We start from the raw sequence: 6,226 nt of genomic DNA on the forward strand, positions 1-6,226 counted from the left end.
TGTAACTTAGAAGGGAACGATTAAGGATTAAGAATTAAGGAATACCAGTTAATCATATGGGTAGGGGAAACATAAAGGGAATAGGAAGAGATGCCATTAAAGTAAAGATTGTAAATAGTAGAGCCTTGGGAGGGGCTAAGAATGTTAGAGGGTTACATGTTAAATGCAGATGTATGGAAGAGATGGAGTATATAAAATGTGTTTGAAAAGATTGTTAGTTTGTTTTAATTGTTATATGTTAATTGTGTGCTGTGTTTATTTACTAATGAAGGACTTTACAAACTGGTGTGGTGTGTTTATTTACAATTTTACTGTTTATTTGATGAATGAGTAGGAGTAATAACTACCCCTTACTCGTTCACGAAAGGGCGGCATCTGCATGCCCCCTTTATGAAAGAGGCACCCAGATTCAGATAAGCCCCCCAGCCCACAGACCCCCACAACCACCAGGCCAGGGTTGTGGGGATGAGGCTCTTGTCCTCATCAACATTGGGATGATGCTCTGTGAGGCCATTGCTCAAAGCAAGGGTCTGGTAAGGGATTTTTTTGGGGGAAACTCCACGTGTTTTTTTTGCTTTGGGTTCCTCTCAAAATTCCTACCAGACCTAAAGGGTCTGTTTATTTAATTAATTAGATGTGAATAACTCATTCCGATTAGATCCAAAAAAACAAAAACAAAATCTCGGATCCATGCGAATAATCAATATTGGACCGATCTGAATTTCTGATCCAATACCAAAAACGAAACAAAAAAAAAATCAAAGTGGATCCAAACGAAAATGAAACAAATTTCTGGAGGCTTATATGTCCAATAACATGTTAAGACTTAAGAGATTTTACGATTTGGTTAAATCTATTTTAACTAACAAGCAGTAAGGTGAACTGTCAGATGTTGGGAGTGCTCAGAGCTGAATGCAGAGATCTTTCAACCTCTTGACAAATTCCTGTAATTAATCATCAAACCTCAGCAGAAAAGAGAACACTTTACCATGTGGGTGCCATATCCCAAAGTCAGGCAAATAGGGAAAGAACATTATATAGGACTGCTGTGGTACAAAAAGATAGGCAGATTTCTTATTTACCAGTGTTTTAAATGAGACATTTATCCAAATATAACCTGATTTAGAGGATGATGAAAGAAGCAGACCAACAATAGATCTAAAGAACATTAATTGACGTACTATGAAAAGGTCAGGTCATACATTAAAAAAAAAGCTCTGCTTTATTGGAGCCACATGATAAAAAGAAACAAGTATCCAACTGAAATTTGTTCTTGAGTCAACTGCTGAGTAATTTTTCGACAATGATATCATGTACATTTAATCAAACTGTAGAGAGTTTACTCTTGTAAAAGGAAATATTAGTTATTAAGCAGAATCCACAAAAATGTAAACAACATTAGGCAAGATCTTTGAAGTACTGTACTTTAAAAAGAAAGGTAAGAGGGCACAGAGAGTTTGCAGAAACAGAGTATGTATTTCAATGAGTTGGAGAGTTCCTGGGAATGTGGCCTTTCCTTGGCCCTGCAGCCTGGAGGCCATCTATTGCTGTCTTATCCTTGCATTAAGGGAAATGGGAACATATAGCTCACTTTAGTCTCTCATATGAACAATTGTTATGATTACACATTGATTTCCAGCCCTGATTCTGTACATAGAGTTACTTAAATGTACCACCATGAAAAAAGGTGTGGGGTGTTGTTCTTGATATAGCCATATTTAATAATGTATTTTGTTCCCCAATACAGATCAAAGATTGTCAAAGATTTTGCAGTTCCCAACAAGCACTTTCCACTTATTTAAAGTTGTTTTGTAACTGGTTTTGATTTGTTATTAAAGGATTGAAGTCTCTGACTCAAACTGTTGCATACTGTTGTAAACCCTAGCAATGGACTTCTCTTCTTTGCTCCTCTTTTGTACAAAATTCCTCTCTGTCAGGAACCTACAGGTTTTCTGGACTTGTGGGTGGCACTCGGGTGCCTGTATTTAAAGTGGCTATATAGGTGTCCACAATCAGGTTTCCCCCCTAGCGACCAGCAGAATCTAGCAATTAGTAACTACCTGATGTTGGCTGCTGGGAAGCTGTGCAGCCACACTTTTCAGTTTAAAGAATGCTTGAGGATTTTGCCTGTATCCCTTAACCTGATCTGTGTGCTGTGCCCTGAGCCATTTGTAACTACCCTGTCCTGCTCCTGACCTGTTATCTCTTGTTACCTTGCCTCCTCCCTCAGACCCTCCACTCTGCCTTTGTTACCCAGTTACCCTACTGTTGCTGTTGCTATTTTGTTAGCTCTTTACCTTTATACTTCTTATATCTTTGTGTTTCAAAATAAACTGTCCTGTTTCCACTCTAAAGCAGCATCATGATTTTCTTTTGTGTAGTTGCCTATCTGGTAACAACAGGTTTCTTTGGTATTGTAACCCTCTCCTATGGTGACAATGCTGGCCCTCTTTAGATACAGTACAGTTAGTAAGCATTGTCACCCTACAGCAAGAAGTGCATTAGTGGTAGGGTCAGAAACTGAAAATAAAGAATTAAATGTCTAAAAAAGAAAAATGAATGCAGCTACCACATCAAAGAATTGTAAAGTAGCCATACATTATTTTTTGTTGGTGTTCTTGGTTTTAGATACACTTTAAGGACCAAGTCCTGTGCACCTCTGTCTTAAGTCTCTTGCAGAGTAAAACAGATTTTGCTCTAGAATTTCTCTATATTTTACTCCATACATTTTGCACTCAACCCTGATCAGTCTCTCACCATGCTTCACAATGTTTTTAGGGTGAAAAGCAGTGTTGGCTTTTTCGCACAAATGGCCTTTATAATTAAAGTGACACTAAAGTCAAATGTTTTTCCTCTCCCCCAATGTTAATGTTAGCACTTACCTTAAATGATGTCTCTTAATCGGATCTTCTTCTTTCCTGATGTTTTCATCTGTCCCTCCAGCGGTGCGGCAGCTCTCCGATCTAGCACTGACTCCTCTGTCCTTGCAGGTACTTCCAATCCCGCGGTGCCTGCATGCGGGAGCACGCGTCCATAGACTTACCTAGCGTCTCTGCTCTTCTCCCGGTCAAAAAACCAAACTGCGCATGCGCCTTCCCCAAGATGCTTTGCGGACGCCCGAGCAGTTTCGGATTCTCGGACGCGAGCGTGCGGCGAAGATGGGGTAAGTATAAACTGCTGTTAAAGCGGTTTAAAAAAAAAACAAAAAAACTTTTTGCATATATCTACTGCTTGATAGCAGTAGATATATGCAAAAAACTGGGGGTTTAGAAACCCTTTAAGGCTCATGCCTCTTGGAAAACAACAATGGCTTTTGTTACACTATGCTTCCACAAAGCCCAGCTATGTGCAACATCCAGGTTATGATTGTCCTGTGGATTGTTAATGCCCCTCAGCTGTGGATCTCTGCCACTCTTTTCTGAATTTTACTGGCTGCTTGGGTTGCTTCTTTAGTGAACGTCCTCCTTACTTTGTCACTGAGTTCACAAGGATGATGTTCTCAGACAGGATTGATGTTGCGCCACATTTTTTATATGTTTTAAATAATAAAATATGATATATTTATTTATAGCCCAGTCGTGATTGTTTAATAGCTTCCTAGTCTTTGTGGTGGTGTTTTTTTCAGAAATTTTGAGGCCTTCTAAAAAATGCCCTTCTATTTGCCTGTTGCAGACAAAGTGGGATACCAACCATTTGATATTTTGTTACATGCTCCTATTCACATAGCATTTCTTTTAAAAAAAAAAATTGCTGCTAACATTACTTGTTTTCTCATATTACAGTACTTGTTCTTTCTAAACTTCATTTTTCTCTGGAATGTAAGAGATCTGGGGAGGTTACCACAATTAACTCTGTCTGTAACTTGCTGGCAGATCTCATTATCACTTGTAAAGTTGGCTTCTTTAGAACACAAACATGTGTGAGCTTATCTTACCCTCTAAAGCAGGGGACTCAAAGTACCAGCCCGTGGGCCACTTCTGGCCCACAACCTGCTGACAGACTGCGTACCTGACTTGTGGAGCAGCTACACAGTCTACATCTCTGTCGGATGAAGACCATATAGCTGGTCCTGGCGGTGCCAGCGCTCAGAGTTTATTTTTTTGCAGGGAGGTTGCACATTCCCTGGTGATCCAGTGGAGGATTAGTACGGTCTGCACCTGTGGCTGGTGCAGACCTTACTAATCCTTCTTTTGAAAGCAGGTGGGGGGCTCTTCCTTTTTTTTTAAGAAGGTGTGAGTGTATGTGTATTTCTGTGTGTGTGTGTATTATTGTGTATTAGTGTGTGTGTATGTATTTCTGTGTGTGTGGGGGGAGGGGGGGTTGTATTTCTGTGTGTGCGTTATTGTGTTTGCCTTCTCCAAATTCTTCACCCTTCAGTGAATAGCCCTGTTAGTTCCCAGACTTGCATTAAGGTGGAAGATGCAGTAAAGCACAAGCATCCTCACAACCTGCCTCTGCCTATACTTTACTGCATTGTTCTGGCAAATGGTACAGACCATGTAGAAATTTAGAAGCTAAAATCCTTACTACATCAATATCATTGTTTCCAATAGTAGTATGTTAAGGGGCAGGGGAGACAATACGAACAGATACACTTGCATACTTTTCTTTTTAAATACATTTTCTAAAATTATAATAAGATTTTGTGGCGCTTTTACACACAGGTGGTGCTTAGTGGGGTTCTTATTTAATGGTAGATTGAATTCTCCACAGGGCTATGACAAGGAATCAAATTTGCATTTCTCAGTTACCTTTTACTGTGCTACAAATAATTGCTTTAACATAGTTATTTAGTCTATTGGCGTGTTTACATATAAATATCCAATTTTATATATCTATGTACAGCTATGCATCTTTGAAAATGAGAGTTTAATGCTAATATCTCAACATTTTAATGCAGTGGTTAATTTAGAGCAAATTGGAGCTACTTTTATTTAGCAGAATTATCCACCATGAAGCAACTGACCCTGAAACACTGTAGTTTTTAATTAGCATAGAACTACCTCCTGTTTGTGTACATTTTCTTTTGCCGACCCAGAAACAAGGTATTGAAGGTTAATTTAGCTTGCCGTTTCAAATCAATTTAAATAGTTCAGTGCATTTAATACTAGGCTGTCTTGCCATAGATATGTGCGTAAAAAAATTATTCTGTTAATAAAAGTTGCAATTTTTTTTAATACTGGTGATTATAGCCTCTTCACTTATAAAGCAGGAGGTGTCAATCAGATGAGCAAGATCGTGTAAAGCTTTTCATTTTAGCTGATAAGCCCTTATCAAATAATTATAATAACTTCTTCCTGAACCATTGGCTTATAAATGGCAGTAAAATTACACGGGTTCAAAAAGGCCACTGAGTGGGTGTTTCAAAGTGGATCTAGAGATGTTAATGCTATGTGAGGCACATATTGGTTGTTAACTGGAAACAAATTAAAATGAACTGAGAAAATTAAATTCATTTTAATTTGAACTTGGTTGTGGTTTAATTGCATGTTTAGTTGAAATATTTGTTTAGCCGGTCAGAGAGTAATACAGGGCATTGAGTGGTATGTTTCACACAAAAGAATCAGTCATGTAAGCAGCGCTCAAGTCAGTAATACCAATATGAAAATAGCCTTTAATATTTTATTTTTAAAACCATATCAAGACTTCCGGTTCCGGCGCCCGATGGAGTAGCGGCAGTGGCGTAACCAGAGTTATGGGTGCCCGGGGCAGAACATTTTTTTCGCCCCCCCCACATATTATATAAACATCCACTAGAACTGTACCTCCCAACCCCCACACATATATATCAGCTAAGGAACTACAAGTCCAAGCATGCCATCATTGTGCCTGTACAGCCCCCCCACACACACATATCACCCAGAGAACAGCAATATCTGGTTGTTGTACAGGGGCAATGAGGGCATGCTGGGACTTGTAGTTCCCTAGCTGATATCTTATGAAGCTGTATTCCACCTGAAAGTACTACAATGCCATTATAGAACTATGGCCACCTTAGCCTGGTGGTCAGTGGGGGCTTCCTGGACCCTGGTTGGGGGGGGTCTGCCGTGGACCCTGGTTGTGGGGGGGGCCTGCCGTGGACCCTGGTGGTGGGGGGGTCTGCCGTGGCCGCAGGTGCAGTGGCTCCTTCCCTCATGCACATGGCTGGCCAGCCCGCCCGCATCAGACGCGGCTCTGTGTGGGCGGCCGCTCACTCCTCCGAGGCCCCAGCGGGCGACCCTCTACA

The sequence above is a fragment of the Nanorana parkeri genome, unplaced genomic scaffold (assembly GCF_000935625.1).
Source record: "Nanorana parkeri isolate BGI_ZX_2015 unplaced genomic scaffold, ASM93562v1 scaffold223, whole genome shotgun sequence".
Lineage (NCBI taxonomy): Eukaryota > Metazoa > Chordata > Amphibia > Anura > Dicroglossidae > Nanorana > Nanorana parkeri.